Here is a 21,618-nt window from a genome sequence, read left to right as displayed (position 1 = left end):
GCCGAGGAGGCGGACCTTGGGCTTCCGTGTCGCACCGCTCGTCCGCCACGAGCAGTCGAGCATGAAGCAGCGGAGGAGAGTAAAGAACTCTAGAACTGGGGGAAATATGCCTCGTTTCCTTCTTTTCCTTGCTTCTGATGATTAGTTCATCAAGTCGGATTTCTTTATCCAAAAAAATCAAATTCGGAAATGTAGCTAGTTCTGAATTTATCTAAATTCAGTGTAACCTCTTTTCGCTTGTGATGAACGGAAATGTAGGATGATGTATCACATACTCCATCCGTCCCACCAAAAGTATCTCAACTTTATCAAAATTTAGATGTGTCTACCGATTAGATATTGTCTAGATACATCTAAATTTTAACAAAGTTGAATACACTATTGGTGAGATGGAGGAGTACTTTCGTTTTAAACTAAAACTTATTCTCGCCTCAAGTGGTAATTAAAGCAAATGATTGCTTTGGAATCATCTCTGCAACCATATAGCATGATTTCACTATCACTCGCAAATATGACAAAACATTTATGGGTTCAAGCTGGTCTCCTGACGCTTCCATCTTTAGTCGTGACGCGGCCAAGCCTCCTCACCACTCTTGGCAGAAGATGGTGCAAGGTGTGTCCATGTCTCTCGGTTGTAAATCGTGTGGCATCGTTTTTATATCGTGTAGCTGCTTGGCGCTGTACCTCCATTTGTTTGCCTCTTCTATGAAGTTTGACACCCCTTCCAGCATGGGCAAGCCATGGGGGCTCGCCTGGATCCCCACGAGGCCGCAAACCTCACGCCGTGCACAAGGACTGCCAAAGGCAAGGATGCGTACGGCAGGTGATGGGGAGCGCACGCTAGGCCCGCGCTCACCTCGACGCGTATTTTTTTCTATTCTGCGCTCCACGACGGAGGTGGAGAGCTTCGGGCCAGACAAGCACCGTGCATAACCAGACCTCGTCGATAACCCTTCGTCCTTCGTCGGCGCTGCCGAGGCCAGAGAAGGAGGAGCCGGAGCCAGAGGAGGAGGACTACAACTTTGTTGGTCCTAAGGCCGAAGAGCAAGTGATGTGGCAGGTGCTCATGCGGTGGTTGCACAAGGGCGCACGCGAGAAGATGCGCCGCCGTGAAATCTAGACATTCAACAACGAGTAGCCAGAGCGGGGCCTCCACCCTGCATGAGGCGATGCGTCCCTTCTAACGCAGGCAGGCCCGCTTCCATAACTTTGTCAACTCGGCGTTTCCTCCTTCAGTTTAAACTGCAATGTTGTGAATCACCTGGCGGTCTGTATTATTTCATTTTGCAAAAAATTATCGCATAAGAGCTAATAGTGCAAAAGGAAAAAAAAGATAACCCTTTGGTTTTTTTCGTGCTTCCGTCGGTGTGTCTTTTTGAAAATAAACACAAGAGGACAAAAAAATGTACTACTTAGAGCATCTCCACCGGGGAGCCCCAAATTTTTGGGGTCCTAGTGATAGAAAAGTGCTCACACCGGCGGCCGTCTCTATACGATATCATGGGCCCAATAAAAACGCCGACGAGCTCCAACTGAACCCTGTGCGAAGGGAGCCAGGGAGGCTATCGGAGAAGCCGTCGACACAAGCAACAAAACTCCATGTTGGAAGATTCCTGCCAGCCCGCGCGTTAGTCTCTCTCTCCACCTACCACTCTCTCTCACCTTTTTATTTCCCCACCTACCATGTAAACACACTATCTCTTGCGTGGCTAATATTTGCTACCGGCGGTTCCAATACGTAGCCGACATATGTGTTGCTGGCTAGTATTTTGGGGTCACCGATGGAGATGCTCTTAGTTCCATCCATCCTTGGTTGCAAAGGAAGGATATACAGCTGCTGCCGTGGCCTGAAGCACCCCTAGACCACAGTCGCATTTGCTATGCAATTACTACCAGTATCTGTATCTAGGCCGCTAGCTAGGTCTTGACCAGTCGGCCTGTGTGGCAAAAGCTTGGTAAAGAAGGATAGGAGGAGTCTTCGTTGCAAAGGAAGGATATATACAGGAGCTGCCGAAAGCCATATTTTGCATGGTCAATCCAGGTCTTGCCAGTCGGCCTGTCTGGCAAGCTAAGGTAGCTACGGTGCAGGTCGTCTTGCCCGGAGTGGCTTCTGACGTTTGTGGCGTGCAGCTGTACGCATAGAACACGAGTCGGGCAAGTAGCTCTACCCTCTAGCTAGCTTGCCACTCCGATCGACTGGCCGATTAAGATGTGTCGCAAAAGAAGGAAGAAAGGACATTGCCGAGAATGGCAAGTGAAATTAATGGAGACAAATACCCGTGCTTGCATGCCTACACTTGTATGGAAGGTGTGTTGCTTCCGCGAAATTTCTTGCAACACCATCTATCTGCTCCTTGGCAGATACTACTAGCTAGCTTGGACCGAAACAAAGTTGGGTCTTGTGTAGACATTGGCTTAGGGCATCTCCAACGCGGCGACGCATTTTAGCGTCCGAAAATGCCCGCGCGCGTCCGTTTGCGTCAGCCAAAATGGTCGAAATCGACCGCGCGTTCGTTTGCGTCGGGGGTGACTCCAGCGGCACGACGCATTTTTTTCTCGAATTTCCATTTTTTAATAACATGAAAACATAATTTACATAGTTGAACACATGAAAAAACCCTAAACGCCTGCGCCTACTGCTTCTCCCCGTCGCTGTCGAGCACGACGAGCTCCGGTACCACCCACGGCCAGTTGGGAACCGGCGGAACATACGCCGGGCGCGCCGGCGGTGCTGGAGGTGGAGGCGCCCAGGGCTGTGGCGGAGCTTGAGGAGCCCAGGGCTGAGGTGGGGTCCCCCACGGGTAGTACGGCGGAGGTGCAGGCGGCGGTTGTGGCGTGGCCGAGTCCTGTAGCGCCAGTCGAAGGGCTTCATCTTCCGATAGGCCCGACGGGGCGGTGCCGTACCAGGGCAGCGGCGACTGCATAGGTCGGTCGTTCTCCGAGACGAGGATGCCGAGCCTCGCGATCTCGTCGTCTGTCATGTTGTCTGGGTACTCAAACTTGCGGCCCTCCGCCATGGTTAGCTACCATTCCTGGAAGACGACCGCGACGTAGTCGTCGCTCTTGTCCTTGACCTCCTCATTGTGGTACGCCAGCGCCTCGATGTAGTCGTCGTCGTCGTACTGCGCAGGCATCGGCGCCTGCTGTCTTCGAGGACGAGGCGCCGGTGGACGGTCGAAGGGAAAATCCTTGTCGCCCATGAAGCCTGCCCCCTCCTCCGATCCCTCCCGGACACGAGATACGTGTGCCAGCTGTCGGAGTCGATGGCGTAGGCGGGATCGAGCGCGCAGGTCCGGCAGTAGGTACCGCCTCCTTCACCGGATCTCAGCGCTCCTATCTGGCTCACGCGCAGGCACGGGAGGGACGGGCACCCGGCGGTAGCTGAACTGCCAGCCGCCAGGCATGTGCAGTCCCCCCAGGCCTCGCACGGCGTCCAGTTCCGGTGCATCAGCCTCCCCACGATGACGGGCAGCGGCACCCTGTTCGGCCGCTCCTCCTTCTTTGTGCCGCTGCCGGACGCCTCGAAGTCGTTGTTCTTCTTCCCCATGGTGTTGCGGTGGTGGTGCAGGGGGTGGAGTTGTGGGCGATGGAGGATCGATGCCGGTGGACTTTTAAGGCCGGCCGCGCGGGGGAAACGATGTCATTGAAGGCGGCGCAGAAGACCAGCTGCCGCCCACCAGTGCGTGCGCAGAAGAGGTAGCCGTGACATGGCGAAGGCTGGGGCGAAGACGCGGAAGTGCTGACCGCGGAAGCGAGGGCCGCGGAAGCGATGCCCTCGATACAGGCTAGCTGTCAGGCGGGCCCGGTGGAGATGCGAGCGGTCACTTGGTGCGTCCGCGCAGCTTCCGCCGCGACGCATTCCAGGCGCAAATATGTGTCGGGTTTGCACCGCTGCGGACGGCCCGGTCACTTTGCGTCGCCCCGCTGGAGGTGGTACCAGACGCAATTTCGGCCCGGGCGGACTCAAACGGTCGCTCAGCGTCCATTTGCGTCGCCACGTTGGAGATGCCCTTATTAAAAAGGTTCATGAGAATCTTGGGGGCAAATTCATAAATTTAAAAGAAAGGCAATATGATGGTGTCATTGAAAATTCACCCAGTGAGAAATGTAAGTATAAATTGATATATCATAGCTGAAAACTTGTGTATATTATCTCATTATAAACCTATTATGAGAAACCATTAGGGAAAAAGAGTATGATATATATAATCTCATGATCATATATGTTATGATTGGGAGTTTTAAAATTTGCCCGCATCGGTCCATACGGGAGAACCCTAGCCGCTGTCCCTCCTCCCTCTTCTCCTCCAACCTCCGCCGCTTCCCAGATTCAGGTATCTCTCTCTCTCTCTCTCTCTCCCCCTCCCTCCCCCCTCCCTCCCTCCCTCCCCCCTCCCCTAAAACCTAAGATTCATAATGAACAAGAGTCGTACCCCGCGAACGGTGGCCAATGACCTCCTTACCTACAAGGGGGGTTACCACTGAACATGCAAGGACAAGACATACATGCCCGGTTCTCTCTCTCTCTCTCGCGCTAACCCATCGGGAGTTGATGACCACATGGCGGTACGGACATGACACCCTGTTCCGGGACCACTGGCGAACGTCACTGATGGCGTTTTATCCATGGAGGTGGAGAGCTTCAGGGCCAACGGGCATCACGCATAACCATACCTCGTCGATAACCCGTTGCCACCCCCGAGGCCGGAGGAGCCAGAGCAAGAGGAGGAGGACTAGGACTTTGTCGGTCCCAAGGCCGACGAGCAAGTGATGTGGCGGGTGCTCGTGCGGTGGTTGCACAAGGGCGCACACAAAAAGATGCGGCGCCGCAAAATCTAAACATTTAACGACAAGGAGCCAAATCGGGGCCTCCACCCTGCATGAGGCGAGGCGTCTCTTCTAGCGCAGGCAGGCCTACTTCCACAATTTTGTGAACTTGGCGTTTCCACCTTCAGTTTAAACTACTATGTTGTGTGAATCAACTGGCTATCTGTGTTATTACATTTTGCAAAAATATTATCGCACAAGAGCAAAAGGGGAAAAAAGATAACGCTTTAGTTTTTTTCCTGCGTCCGCCACACCATCCTGGTGTGTATTCTTGAAAGCAAAAACAAGATGACAAAAAAAACTGTACTACTTGGTTCCTTCCAACCTTGGTTGCAAAGGAAGAGGCTCTGCTTCCGTGGCCTGAAGCACCCATAGACCACAGTTTCATTTGCTATGCTATTTCTACTACTCCCTTCGTTCACTTCTACAAGAGTCGCGTGTCTCAAGATGACCCCCAAATCGTGCCGGATTGAGCGTTTAGGGGACGGTGTTGCTTGGTTCTACGTTTGGGCGCATCTCTCCCCGGTCGCCCCCCCCCCCCAAACAAGACCCTAAAATTTGTTTTTTATTAGGGTATTTGAAAACACAAACAATTCATAGCACACAAATAAATAAGTTTGCTAAAATTATTTCCAAATTAAAACACAACAAATCAACAACAAGCCAAATGAGTTGGGCTAGATCAAAGGCGTCGCAGCACTTGCTGATAATTCTTTGACCCTCCATAGATGCTCAACGAGATCATGTTGCAGTTGATCGTGAACATTGTTGTCACGGATTTCTGCGTGTATGGCGAGAAAATCAGCAAATTCTGCAGGCACCTGGTGATCAACCTCCACAAGAGGACCCTGACACTCATAGGGACCAACATGTGTCATGGCCCGATTCTTGCAGTCATCCTCGATGATCATGTTGTGCATGATCACACAAGCTTGCATCACCTCTGAGACCAGCTTAACACATGGTACTGTACAATAGAAAATTGAGCTTGCAACACACCAAATGCCCGCTCGATATCCTTCTGGCAAGCCTCCTGTCGTGAAGCAAAGTGATAATTCTTGTGACCTGATGTTACCGGGATTGTTTTGATAAAGGTCACCCATTTTGGATATATACCATCGGCTAGATAACAGCATTTGGTATATTAGTGGCCATTGATCTCATAGTTGCATGGTGGAGCATGACCTTCCACTAGTTTGCTAAATATCCGAGACCGCTGCAACACGTTGATGTCATTGTGAGATTCCGCCATGCCAATAAAAGAATGCCAAATCCATAGGTCATAAGCTACCACAGATTCAAGCACCACCCTAATATCCACGACGCCCTTTGTGTGTCACTCGTGCGAAGGTAGTCGTCATGTATATCGGCATGTGCTCCGCATGCAAGCAACCTCATGGCGGCGGTGCACTTCTGAATCGACGAGAATCCGACCTTGCCAACAGAGTCGTGCTTCAGCTTGAAGAGGGGTTGAACTCTCGAACACCGTGGATGATATTGATGAACAAATCCTTGTTCATCCTATACCGGCGCAAAAAATTGGAAAATGATAGAAAATTCAAAAACTAAAATCTTTTGAGATTCATGTATGTTACACAACATACTATTAGGGGAAATTAACAAATTTGAATTTCGAATTTTTTTGCAAAAAAAGTTTAGAAAAAGGTAAAATGGCATTAACTTTTGCATACAATGTTGGGAAAACTGTATAATATATCAAAATGATCATGGGAGAAAGTTGCATCTGAATTCACCAGGGTTTACTCGATTAGATAATTTTTAGATTCTCAAAATTTAAAATGGAAATAAGAAAGCACGAAGATTTTAGTTTTTGCCAGAAATTCAGGATTTTATATTTTTATATTTATAAAAAAATAAATTAATAATTTCTTCCTGCATAAAATCACTATTACTTAACCATAAAGGTCAGACAATTTTTAGATTCTCAAATTTTAGGTTTTAGGTTTTGCAAAAAAAATTGTTTATTTATTTATTCAAGATTATTATTACATCATTATTTTTGTTTTTTAAAAGAATGATTTTTAATTCAAACAATAAAGAAATATGATATCGTGACCAACATGTTTATATGATTGATATGATACTAGTATAAAAAACATGCGCGTGTATCACTTGAAAGTGGGATGGAAGGAACTCAGAAGTTAAGCGTGCTAGTGCTGAAGTAGTGGAAGTATGGTTACCAAGCAAAAAAGTTTGACCAGGAGTAAGTAATTTGACTAGAGATTAAGTGTGGCTAGAGAGTAAAATTTTCAAATAAATAAAATACTAGAAATCTAAAAAAAATAGAAAAAAGAGAGAGTGGGAAAATAATTAGAAAAAAAATTGGATAAAAAATGGCACCAGTAGCGGGTTCTACCGCGACAGCATTTTGGAGCATTTTCCTACCGCAGCAAATCCTTTAGCACCGATTCGTGTTACGAACTGGTCATAAAGGTTCTCCCATCTAAGTGCTCGGCCGCCTCCACGTGATACCTCCTTAGCACCGGTTCGTAGCAGAACCGGTGCTAAAAGGGAGCCTTTAGCCGATTGTTTTGAATGCGATTGCATAACCGGTGAAGTCCCATTTTCTACTAGGGAGAAAAAAATCGGTACGATCAATCAATCAAGGCCCTAGGTCTTTGGCCAGTCGGTCTGTCTGGTAAGCTAGGTAGCTACGGTGCAGGCCATCTCGCCCGGAGTGGCTACTGTCGTGTGTGACGTGCAGCTGTACGTAACATAACCATTTAGAACACGAGTCGGGAAGTAGCTACCTTTGCCTCTCCGATCGACTGGCCGATTAAGATGTGTCGTAAAAGAAAAAGGACATTGCCGAGAATGGCAAGTGAAGTTAATGTAGACGACGCCCGTGCCTACACTTGTATGGAAGGTGTGTTGCTTCCACGAAATTTCTTGCAACACCGATCTACTCCTTGGCAGGTACTGTGTTTGGACTGAAACAAAGCTTGGGTCTTATTGGGTTGACTTGACGGAACCAGTTCTCCGCGACCTTCCCACCGGATGAACAAATTTATGATCGATGTTACTCCCTCCATTTCATGAGAGTTGTTGTGGATTTGTCAAAATTTGAATGTATCGGTATCTCTAGATGTATTTAAATTTTAATAAATCTAGGACAATTTTCATGAGGGCATCTCCAGCGACCGTTTGCGTCCGTCTTGACCGAAAATGCGTCTGGCACCCTCTCCAGCGGCGCGACACAAAGTGACCGGGCCGTTCGCATAGACGTTGCGTCTCTGCAGACGCTGCGCAGACGCGCAAAGTGTCCGCTCGCGTCTCCACCGGGCCCGCCTGGCAGCGAGTCTGCATCGAGGGCATCGCTTCGGCGGTCAGCGCTTCCGCGTCTGCGCCGCAGCCTTCGCCATCGATGGCGCGGCTGCCTGGTCTACGCGCGCACTGGCGAGCGGCGGCTGGGCTTCTGCGCCGCCTTCAATGGCATCGTATCCCGCGCGCGGCCGCCCTTAAAAGACCACCAGCCCCGTTCTTCCTTCGCCCACACCTCCACTCGCACCACCACCACCGCAGCGCCATGGGGAAGAAGAACGACTTCGAGGCCTCCGGCAGCGGCAGCAAGAGGGTGCCGCTCCCCGTCACGCTGGGGAGGCTAATGCACGGCAAATGGTTGCCGTGCGACGGCTGGTCCGGCGTGCAACTGCCTGGCGGCTGGCGGCTCAGCTGCCGCCGGGTGCCCATCCCTCCAGTCCCTGCGCGCGAGCCTGATCGGACCGCGGAGATCCTGCGAAGGAGGCGGTACCTGCCGCCGGACCTCCGCGCCGATCCGGCGTACGCCATCGACTCCGACAGTTGGCGTACGTATCTGTCGACCGAGACGGATAAGAGAAGAAGGGCGGGCTTCATGGGTGACATGGATTTTCCCTTCGCGGCTGCACCGCCGACTCGTCCACGAAGACAAGAGGCGCCGACGCGTCATCAGCAGGCGCCGACGCGCGCGCAGTACAACGACGACGACGACCGCGACGACCGCGATGACCACGACGACGTCGCCTACGCCGCCTACGACGACGAGGACGACTACATCGAGGCGCTCGCGTACCATAACGAGGAGGTGAAGGACGACAACAACGACTACGTCGCGGCCATCTTCCACGAATGGCAGCAGGCCATGGCGGAGGGCCGCAATTTCGAGTTCCCGGAGAACATGACGGACGACGAGATGGCGAAGCTCGGCGTCCTCGTCTCCGAGAACGACGCGCCTGTGCAGCCGCCGCTGCCCCGCTACGCCACCGGCGTCATGCCGTCGGGCCTGTCGGAGGATGAAGCCCTTCGACGAGCGCTACAGGACTCGGCGGCGCCACAACCGCCGCCGTACAACCCCTGGGCTCCTCCTCCACAGCCGCAGCCCTGGGCGCCTCCTCCACCACCGCCACAGACGTATCCCTGGGCGCCTCCACCACCGCCACAGCCGCAGCCATGGGCGCCTCCACCGCCGCCACAACCGCAGCCTTGAGCGCCTCCACCTCCAGCACCGCCGGCGCGCCCGGCGTACACTCCCCCGGATGGCAACTGGCCGTGGGCGATACCGGAGCTCGTCGTGCTCGACAGCGACGACGAGTAGCAGTAGGCGTTAGGTTTTTTTTTTCATGTTTTAACTATGTAAATTATGTTTCATGTTTTAAAAAAATGATTCGGCCAAAAAATGCGTCGTGCCGCTGGAGCCACCCCGACGCAAACAGACATGCGGTCGATTTCGACCATTTCCGCCGACACAAACGGACACGCGCCGACGCTAAAATGCTCGCGCCGCTGGAGATGCCCTGAGAGGAAGAGAGTAGTTATGATAACCACTAAATGACAAATGTTTAGTGTGGCATCTAGTGATACTCCTCCACGAGTGGGGCGTCGCATTTTAAAGCCCCGATCCTCTATTCTTTGACACCGCGGCGCGGCAACAGCAGCAGGCGGTGGCTAATAGCATGCAGAATGGACATGGCGCGGCAGCAGGAGGCAGCAGCTGCTAGCTTTCCGGCCGGCGACGGATGGATGGCGAATGTGCTTTCCAGCCCTGTGGACGGGCGCTCGTCCACATCAACCTGGCCGACCCAGGTAAGTTCCTCTGTTTTCTTGCATATTGCTTTGTTTCTCGCCTCTGAAGAAACTACTCTCACCTTGTGTGGAGAAGATGGATGTTAATCTCCCAGCCTTTTCTCCTCTTATTTTGCTTTGTTTCCTATGCCTTTTAGCTTTCGGTGTTTCAACTAGTTCATGTGCAGAAGTGATGCTTTTCTCTGGAACCATTCCCTGCAGCCATCTCTGGTGATGAACGGGAATCACTCTGTTTTGGCAGACCGTCAGGGCTTGCTTTTTTGAAAATTATCATATGCATTATCTAAGCCAGCTTTCTTTTTCTTTTGTATCCGCTGGTTCCAAGACTTGCTTTGGACCTGCATTGTTGCTTGGCGTTACGATGCTGTCTAATGGACAGCACCTGCGGTAGTGCAGCCTGGTCTTTTCAAGCAATGTTTTCCTACACATCTTCATCTCCCTAACTGATCTAACTGTTGAGGGGTAATATATGTGCGTAATCTTCAGTGGCCATCTCCCTAACTGATGGCCACGACTGCAGTGCCTCTAATCGTACCTTGTACTGAATGAGGAGCTGCAGCCTGTATGAAAGCAGATTCGCTGATTTCTTCAGATTTCAGTTTAATTGGATGCAACATATGTCGAGTTGTCGAATAGCATAGTTCAAATATTATCCGAATTCTTTCCATATTCTCAAATATGAGTTGGTTATAGAGTTTGCAGTGGGCTATTAAAAATCCTAATGCTAAATCAACATATAATTTTGTGTTCTTGATGGCAGATTGCGTTTGAGGATTATTCAGAATATGAGTATTCTTACAGATATGAAATCCAAGGACCCCGAGATGACCATGATCTGGGCGAGTTTTTGGGGAGTACAATGTGTAATTATTCTGGTCTATTCCAAACTTTGTTACACAAGTGAACAAATTTATCCATGGTTTCGACTTTCAAACTAATGTATGAAGCTTTCCTTGCAGGTACATTCAGTCCTCTCACTAATATGAAGGAGGTGAGCTTAACTCCCGAGGCATGATTTTGGCACATGTAAACGTATAACTTGATAACAAATTAATGTTACAAATAGTGTTGAAATTATGTTTCTTCATGGCAGATTGAATATGAATCTTATTCACCAACTAGTTATCATGGCATGACATTACAAACATGTGTTCCCGTGCCACCGGAGACCTGGAAGGTGAGGGAGAGGAGGAGGCATATGCCGTCGGCTCTGCTGCCTGAGAAGGAGGAGGCCCCTGCCACCACGGCCCTCCTTGACGAAAGAGAAGGAAATGATGATGATGATGAGGAGGAGGAGGATGAGGATGAGGAGGGGAGAGAGGGAGGAGTGTCCACACAGCCGCTAGGCTGTCACTGGAGAACGAGGCCAGCACCCGCCGCCACACCGAGGGAGGAGGGGGGCAGCACCTCCGCCATAGTAGATCTACTAGGTATAAATGATAAAGTCACCAAGTCACTTATTATAGACTCAGGTAGTTAAATACATATGGTATTGTTTCTTTAGATTACATGCGAAAGAGCGGTAGTGGACCAAGACGACCACGCCAGAAAGGAAAATGGTGGCCTCTGCCTGACAATTTTGGGGTAAGAGTTATGTGTACTATCAGGTAGAAGTACAACAAATCATAATATTTGCAGTGACTTCTTTAGATATGACAGTGCTCTGTATTGTGCACTCTTTGAGCTCAAATTAGTTATCTTTCATCCAAAAGGAGCTACGTAACTATTTTTGTTGGTTTAACAGAGCGCACCATGCTTTTGGGACTTGTGTTCTTCAAGTAAAGTCGATAAACATGGACCCAGAAAAAATAATGAACATTGGACACCTGAAGAGGTGAAAGTACTAGTTGATGGCGTATCTGAGCTTGGGGTTGGAAAATGGTCTAAGTTGAAGAAACGATGGTTTTCAGATTCAATTCGAACGGCTGTGAATCTTAAGGTATGGTAAATTTGTGATATATGCACCACAAAGCAAATGCATTCTTAGATGTTGCTCGGATAGAGCTGCACCCCCCTACTCTTTCTCAGTTCATCTTCTACTTATCTATATTTTAGAAGAAAAGATGATTAAATTCACATATGGTACATGAATTTCATGTTACCACTGTCCTAGGTCCTGAACTGATACCAATGTTTCATTTTGTCTAATCTGAAAACAGGACAAGTGGAGAAATTTGTTGATAGCTTATACAGTTAGGCCTACCTCCAAAAAGAAGGTGATATTCTAAAATTTCTCGAACCCTCTCAGGAGCACCACTGATTTCCATTCCTTATATTACAGGGAAGTGCACCTCTCGATAAGGAAGTGATTAAGAAGATTCAGATGCTAGCAGTTAATAACCCTTCTCCAAAATGAAGCTGCAGTTACGAATGACCCAAAAAAAACATATTTCAGGACTTTTGGTGTAGCAGTGATTAAGCACAAGAGTTGCGCTTATTCATAGTCCACCAAAGCATAGGCAATATAATACTAGTGTGTAGATTGTTGATTGAGCCATCTGGAGGCAGCAGCTTGTATCTCCTGCGTAATAGCCTTTTAAAGTGATCTTTTGTTGATGAAGTAGAGGGAGATCTCCTGCTCCACCACTTTTATGGCCCAGTGTTAAGCAAAAATTTCAAAACAAGAATGGGTCCCGTTTTCAGTCGACATGTCTTATCAGTGCCTAACTAAACATTCTGGGTGTGGCTTCCTTTCTAGTCTTATTTCTAATTGGTAGTCATCTTTACTGTTATGTACAATCATCCCTTAATTAATCAGAATGTCTAATGACCGTGCCTGATCTTAATTTCACTTTGATTTTATCAATGATGAGTCCAAATTCCGTGATATGAAATTATGAATCCTGCGGCAACATGCGGGATATCATCTAGTATCTGAGGTGCTATAAATAAAAGTCCTCACAGCACCCCCAGGCGTTTTGCAAACTCCGCTTACATATACACATATGCAGTTATGCGGTATATATGCCTATGGAGACTTCGTTGCATTGAAGGCCAGTACCCGTTTTTAACAGCTAGACAAAGCACAAGTGCACACGCGCACATCTTGACTTTAGGTAAAGGAAATGTGATGCGTTCTAGTTGTTTTGGTTTTGCTTATATGAAAATTCTAATGAAAAGAAATATTCATTCAAGATGGAGATTCTTATTGTTGCAGGTGATATGTACCTGAAAGGCCTATTTTACTTAAAGCTCTTTAAGTCCAGTTTTATCATCATTGAAATATTCTCCGAGTTAAACCAAGGGGAACTTGCCAAACGGCTATATGATTGGTACATAAGTCTAGTAGTAACAGTTGTTCCTACTGCAGCAGCTTGTGAATCAGAGGAAAAACAATAGCTACAGTATTGTGTAAGACAAGAAAATCAGAGGAAAAGCGAATGCACTGCTTTGTCAATAAAACAAGATAGGAGACAAAAGGTTGTTGGTACCTTATCCTTCCTGGGGTCATTATTAGTCGGAGATCAGAACCGATTTTGGTCAGCTTAGTCACTCAGTGCCAGTAGAGTTCAATTGGGGTTGCACCTTGCTTGAATGATCAGTTTCCGCAATCATAAGGATACCTTAGGATTGTACCATGCTTGATTGTTCGCTCTCCACACCTGAGCATAATCCATCAGGATCACTAAGTCACTGGTTCTTCCTTGGATTGCTGCCCGACTTATTTCTTTGTAGCCAAGAGGCCGCAGCTCTGAGGTACATAAAAGGCAATCTGTACATAATAAGCCGTGCAATCAAATGCAAAAGCATGGATAGCCCACTGTCGAGAAACGGATGGCGACTAGCCATAAAACCATGTTAATTTCATTCAGTGGACGTTAAGTTTGGACTGTCATTTAACCGTTTCTGAACATGATATGAATCAAGGGGCCCATGGGCAAAATATTAGTACTACTAGTGAATGAACTCTATAGTTTGCCAGTGACAAACTGAAACAGTATGTTGGTGGAGTACCTACAAGGAAACAGATAAAAATTGCAAAACCTTCATTCAAATACAGATAAAAATATCTGAACTATAGTAGTTCTACATTACTAGGAAGGTTCAGCTCTGGAGCCCATTTGGCCACTTCAGTCCACGATGCATCTTACGGAATCCTTGGTATTATGATTTCTGTGATCCCCTGAAGCAGTTCCCACTGCCTCCACAGTTTGTGTGATCCCCTGAAGAAGTTCTTCACAGTAGCGTATTAAGTTTTGATTTCTGATCCGACAGTTCGAAATCATGCAGCAACAATGCAGTCTACTCCAAAGTAGAAAGCAGAATGCTGACTTTCTTTTAGGAAATAAAAGAAAGACAATCAGAAAGTAGACAACAGAAGATGCGTCTGACCCAGTAACTTAACTAAAGGAGAAACCATATTAACCATCATGACAATTGACAAACGAATCAATTTTTGAGCAAGGGATGCAGGGGAGTCTTTGTCCTACACAGCGCAGATTTTAAACTAGGGATTTCTAGTTTCGTGCCCCTGCTTCGTTAGTTGTACTCAGTTTTCCCCAGCTCGTTAGTTTTTCCTCAGTTTTCCCCTCCCTCTAGTTTGAAACCCCTCGAAGACGCGGGTTGCCGTCAGGTCAGAGGCCTTACCGTTACCGTGAGGTCAGTTCCTCGCTGACCGTCTCGTGCTGACGGGTGGATCCATCTACCGCTGACGCGTGGGCCGTTTTATTTCCTGATTGTATACGCGGTGCTGCCAATGACAAATGGGGCCGCTCTATGGGCTGCCGCAGCCAATGACCAGTGGGTCGTCTATTTATTTATAGAAAATTATATATTGCCGCTCTGTGGGGCCTCCGCAGCCAATGACCGCTGTGGTCGTCTATTTTATTTAGAGAATATAATATAGAGCCGCTCTGTAGGGGTCGCCTCAGCCCATGGCACGTGACTATTTTCGCAGCTTAATCTAAAGTGACTCTTATGCTAAACATTGTGCATCCCGACGTTGACCTAGCAGTGGCGGCGAGCATAGCCGTTCTGACCATGCCGATATCGGCATAGGCATCGGCATCGTTTGGAGGATGTGGTGCTCGAATAATAGTGGAAATGCGATATTATTTTTTACATGCATAATATATAGAAAATAGCTAGATCTCTAAATCGATGCATATGAAGCTACATATATATTCTTGGTCATAATCCCCTTAATTATCTAAAGGGGATGGATGCATGGCTTCACGTCGTCGTCGCTTTCATCGTCAGTATCTTCGTCGTCTGAGTAGTAGTACCTCCTGCACATTGTTCCGTCGAACACCTTCACCGTGAGCACATCATCGCCTTCATATTTGAAGTGTACGAACCAGCCGAAATCCACACCGTGCGCGATGGCGAATTTCTCCCAGCCCTTGTCGAGGTACATCCGGCCTTGTCCGTCAAATAGGACCTCCACTGTCCAGAGACGAGGACCGCAGTCAGCTGCTCGCAGATACACCTTAGCTGGCTCCTTGCCGTCAAGGTAGTCCGCAAATTTTTTTGGGAGTTCCTGCAAAGAGATCGAGCGCCGATCGTTTGAAATTAGGGAACCCTTGAAATTAAAGGTTTTTTAGAACATGCCCATAATTAATCACATGCATCATATATGTGGGAACGCGTACGTACCTTCTTGACCAAAGGGTCTTCATAGACGACGATGAAGAACTCCTCTATGATCAATGGCAGTGTTGACGGTGGTGGTGGCAATGATGATGATCCCCTTCCCCTTCCCCTTCCGGTCCGCGTCCGAGACGTGGAAGCCATGGCAATGGATAAAGTGTATGTGAACGAAAAGAAGAGAGAGGCAGAACCTATTGACACAAGGGATGGCCGTGTGGGTGTTTATAAGGGAGAGATGACCGTTGTAGGGTTTACACAATAAAATAAGGAGGAGATGACCGTTGTGGGGGTTTATACACAATAAATTAAGGAGGAGACGACCGTTGTGGGGGTATAGTTTATCATTTTACCGTGAAAAGTAATGCCTAAAAGGAAAGTAATGGCTACAAGAAATCGGTGATGGTTTATCGTTTTTTGCGTGAAAAGTAATGGGTACAAGAAATGGGTGATGGTGTATCATTTTTTGCGTGAAAAGTAATGGCTACACGAAAAGGGTGATGGTGTATCATTTTTGTGCGTGAAAAGTAATGGCTACAACAAATCGGTGATGGTTTATCATTTTTGTGCGTGAAAAGTAATGGCTACAACAAAATCGGTGATGGTTTATCATTTTTTGCGTGAAAAGTAATGGGTACACGAAGTGGGTGATGGTGTATCATTTTTGTGCGTGAAAAGTAATGGCTACAAAAAATCGGTGATGGTTTATCGTTTTTTGCGTGAAAAGTAATGGGTACACGAAATGGGTGATGGTGTATCATTTTTGTGCGTGAAAAGTAATGGCTACAACAAATCGGTGATGGTTTATCGTTTTTTGCGTGAAAAGTAATGGCTACAAGAAATGCGTGATGGTGTATCATTTTTTGCGTGAAAAGTAATGGCTACAACAAATCGGTGATGATTTATCGTTTTTTGCGTGAAAAGTAATGGGTACAAGAAATGGGTGATGGTGTATCATTTTTTTGCGTGAAAGTAATGGCTACAACAAATCGGTGATGGTTTATCATTTTTTGCGTGAAAAGTAATGCCTAAAAAGAGTTTATAATTTAGCTCGTGAAAAATAATGCAGAAAACCAAACTTTGCGTGAAGCTAACCGACGACGAGAGAGAGAGAGGGTGGTGGCCCCGACCGAGAGAGAGATAGGGGTTATCCCTGCCCGTTAGATCATACGATCAACGGTCGTCGGGCACGATCCGCGTGACATGGGCTAGACCAATCAGGGCAATGTTGGGCGTCTGTGAGAGTTTGTGAAGGGAGAGGGCAAAACTGAGTAGTATCAAGAAACCAAGGGAAAGTGAGTAGTAAACAGACTAAGGGATTCAAATATGAGATTTAAAAAAGGGAAAATGCATGTTTTGTACAATGAAACCCATCTTGGCCTACCTCAAACTATTTGCAATACAAATCTACATGAGTGTGAAAATTATGGTCTCATTCAGACAAAGTATATTTTGGGGAAAGCTGTTTTGGGTAGGGCTTATTATGGAAAACCATGCACCTTCATAGCTACTAGGTGATTTGAGAAATGGCAATTTGTGGTGAAACTTGATTTATCTACGATTTATCTATGATTTGAGAATTGGAAATTTGTGGTAAAGACTCCATGAGTAAGTGCCACTCTTTTTCGGAATTTTTTGCACATTAAATAACTCATTTAACTAGTTAATCCCATTTGTTGACTCTTTGTTGACCAGCCACTTGAGGGTAAAACTGAGTATATTGCACTAGCCAGTATTAGCACTCAAGGTGAAAACTGAGCATACAAAAAATGCTAGTATATGACTCGAGGGTATACCCGAGTATATCTAAATTTCCAGGGTTAGACTCGAGGACGCGTGTTGCGGTGCGTAAGTGGAAGACGTGCCATTGTTGACGCGTGTCGCGGTGCGGACGTGGAAGACGTGCCATTGTTGATGCGGGTCGCATTTAGGACGCGTAAGCCCCTCTCTCCCTCCCTCTCGCACACAGTACGTCTCATTATCGCTCACGCACGAAACCACCCCTCTCACGTCCCATCAACTTCTCCAAAAACCCCAACCGCCGTACGAGCCCTCCCCGCCGGCGATGGAGAAGAAGAATGCGCCGGCGGCCATCGCCCCGAGCCCGTCGCCTCCGAGCCCGTCGCCTCCGAGCCCGTCGCCGCCGAGCCCGTCGCCGCCGAGCCCGTCGCCTCCGAGGGCGGCGCATCCGAGGGCGGCGCATCCAAGCGCGGCGCCTCCGTGAACCGGGCCGGTCTCACGGCCGACGGACCACTTCACAAGATCGGCGAATGCTTATTGGCGAAAGAGGAGTACGTGGACAGCTACTCTGCTATGAGGCAAGTCTCGTAGAAATTGGCGCTCGGGTTTACCCGATCCCGACGTGCACCTCGCACGAATGGATCATGCTACACCACGCCCTTCCACGCGCCGCTGAGTTCACCTTCCTCCATCTCGGCACATCCCGCTACGTCACCATAGATCTATCTCGCAGTTCGTGCAAGGTTCAAATTCCTCGGCTTTTCCCGTGGCGTCACCATAGATCTTATTTTCAATCTTAGTGCTGAATGTTATCTTTTCAATATATTTTAGATTCTACTTCGTCGGCTTTCCCCGTGGCGTCATCGTGCTTGCCCAGAAGAACCCGCCGCACAAGATACGGCTGCTGAACCCACTCACAAAGAAATCGAACAGTATGTTTGAGGCGCGGATGCCATCTGTTTTTCGAAATCGTCGCTCGTTATCAAATCCCCGACTATGGTCTTCGTTGCCGCACATTACCCGCCGGAAATTGGTTGGGTCGATGAGAGCACTCCAACTAAGGATATAAATGAAGATGGGGATTGGGGAGAAGGAAGATTTTCGATCAAGAACCATTGTTTGCGTTGCATTACCCCGTTCAATGGTGAACCGTATGCGGTAGCTGCGGACAATTTTGAGATCGGAAGAATAGTGTGCACCAATGTACAGCTGTGCAGCAGCGCGCGAGCACTGTCAAGATGGAGACACTAATTTCATTTCCAGAACTTGGACGTCGAAGTTCTACCTTGTGAAGTCGGATGGTGATCTCGTCGCTTGTGTTGTTGGTCAGCGAGGCTTTGGCGGGCAAACCATTGGTGTACCGTGTGAACACTCGTAGCCGGTCTCTCCATCCGGTCAGTAACATTGGCAGTAATGCCTTCTTCGTGAATTATATCCGGTGTATCTCCGTCGACACCGCAGTGTACCCGACACTTCGACCTGGCAGCATCTACTACACGGATTTGGGTTATATAAGAGAGTACTCTCATGATACAAAGGCCTGGGATGAGTGGCCAGTACGTGTGGATAGAATAGGAAGCTACGGTATGAGAAATGAACAGAAGCCATACCGTTTGGAGGATGTATTGGCCGCACACTCGCAGACGGAAGGAGTTCAATGAATATTTCCTTGGGGTAATGCACGAATGGAGCGACGAAGAAATATATGAGGAGGAATGAAGAACAAATTCATTCATCCTAATCTTCTTGTTGTCCATACATTGCGTGCGTCTTGTATATCAGCTTAGTTTGTCGTGAACATTAACAACGTTATTGCTCGCTTTTGGCTGCTGTATGCAGTTTATGTATTATACTTAGTTTTGTGATTATGCTGTTGTGAATTTATCATATACTAGCTTCTAGATTTGCTACTAGATTTGCTGCCATATTGGGAAAAAAACGAGGCCAAAAGGCATAAATAACCCCAGAGATTTGCTACTAGATTTGCTAGTAGATTTGCTGCCATATTGAAGAAAGACAGAAATAGAAGCTTCTCTAGATTTGATACTAATTTGGTGAAAAAGACAGAGAGAGAAAGAGGGGAAAAGGTGCTCTTAAAAATGTCAATTTGGGCCGAGAGAGACAAAACCCAGCTCCTGCTCACGTGCAACCAAACGCTTCTCATCCTGTCCCATGCAGTCCCTTTCTACCAGCCCCACGCGACGCGGCCCCACATGACGCGGCCCCACACGACGCGACCCCACAGACGACGCGGCGCAACACGTCAGCACGGAACGTCCAAATAAACGGATTCCTTCCGTCTGAGCTCCTTCTGCGGGTTTCAGACATAGGCTTGGAAAATACTGAGGAAAAACTAAGGGGCTGGGGAAAACTGAGTACAACTAACGACCCGAGGGCACGAAAATAGAAATCCCTTTAAACTAAGGAGCCGCTGCCCGTGGAGTTAATCATGTTACTACTATCATAGTTACATATATAGCCGACACGTTAACACTTGTTGTGTGAAAGAAGAGCTTAGTTCAAAATAAAGACGCCGCTATGTATTCTTGGTCGGTTGATCCTCAGTCGTAATGCAAGCTGGCCAACCGGTTTCGCAAGCTCTACTCTGCAGTTTATGGAAGAGTCGGCCGCAGCCTTCGACATTAAGATGTGACCAATCAGCTTCGTTCCTGGACTTGAAGAAAAGTGCACTGGGACAAAATTAATTTTGTTCCTGGCAGATGACAAATAGAATTTAGGATTGCACGTGTTGTTCGTTGTAAAGTAGCATCCAAATGGTCATGTCACCAGCACATGTTGTCGACCTGGACAAACATCAGTGTTAGAATTACTAATGGAAGGAAGGCCAACTTAAGCTCAGTATGTGTCAGCATAGGAAGTGTACCTTGATGAACCGACAAGGCTATGCCCTGAGGGCAGTGCAATCTGTAGTAACTCATAAGAAAATAGCAGCACAGGTAAAAATGGGATACGCATGGCTATATGGATGAACACAAAAAAATCCAAGAGGAAAAGAGAAAATAAGCATTTAGATCATTGGTAACTGATGTAAAGATGTTATTGGCAGACTAAGCCTATTTAGCACATGTGTATTCCACTATTCCTACAAAAAAAAATCACTAAGCAGTGTACTAGGCTCTACGAGATTTCAATTAGCAGCCCATGCAAGCTGATAAAAAAAATACTGAAATAGTTGCAAAGAATCCTTGTGCACATGATGTATCTGTTCAGCATTTCAAGTAAAGGTAAAAGAAGAGAGCGGAATAAGTTTCTAACCTGACATGCCCACATCTATAAATCATTTTAAGATGAGTGTACATACATTAGCACATGATTATAGTTTCTCAGGATTTTCCTTCTTTGGGATGTTTGATCTATGCTACTGTACTACCAAATTAATTCTCAGTCAAAGAGTTTATTGTTAACTCGTTTCTCAAATGCAAAATGTGGAGAACTGAAGCCGGGAAATTTCATCTATACTTATCAGGACTTCGATGGAGAGCGCACGCGAGAGCTCCGCCTCCTTCACCCCACCAGCCTCCCGGCGGTTGGCCACCGACGGCCACCCACTGACTCCCTAGATCAGGTGCATTGACTTCGACCTCAGCCCGGCCTCGTCGGACGAGACTGTCTCGCAGCCGAGAAGGGCATCATTCAATTCAAGGATGCCCTCCTATCCGGGGCGGACAAGGAAAGAGCTCTCCTGCCGGTGCAGCGGCGCCTACGACCTCTCTCCAAGGTACGATTCATGGTGCCGTTCCGTCTAGCCGGGATCTGGCAGGGCCTCCTGTCGTGCAAGGCCAGCCTGCGACCTCTGCTGCCGCCGAGCCGGCATGGATGGTGTAGAGGGCAATGGCGCGGCAGGTGGCTTTCAATGGAGGGAGGACGACGAATGCCATGGCGGAAGGCAGTTGGCTCAGAAGTCAGAACTCCACCGTTGGCAAGTGCTTCAAATGCCTTCCCGTTCTCACCGTCTGTCTCCGACCGTAGAGATCCACCTGATTGGTAAATATCAAGTTTAATAAGTTTTAACTAAATATTTGTAAAAGTAATCAACATCTATAATACTCCCTCAGTCCATAAGAAGATGCCAATAGTTTATCCAAACACTGATGTATCTATCGCTGAAAAGTGTCTAGATGTATCTAAATTTGGTCCAACTTTCGACATCTATTTATAGTTAGAGATATTATAAAATTTGCTAAATTAGTCATAAAGTAATGTAGTTCTTATTATGAATATTGATATTTTCGTATATTCTTAGTTAAACTTTGCACAGTTTAATTTAGTTTGCCTTTGACTAAACTTAACACTCGATTAATAGGCAGATTAATCGCTACTAGGGACCCGACCATGTAAAATACCACTAATCCTTTAGTTCAT

The sequence above is a fragment of the Lolium rigidum genome, chromosome 6 (genome assembly GCF_022539505.1).
Source record: "Lolium rigidum isolate FL_2022 chromosome 6, APGP_CSIRO_Lrig_0.1, whole genome shotgun sequence".
NCBI lineage: Eukaryota > Viridiplantae > Streptophyta > Magnoliopsida > Poales > Poaceae > Lolium > Lolium rigidum.
Note: the sequence above shows the minus strand (reverse complement) of the source record.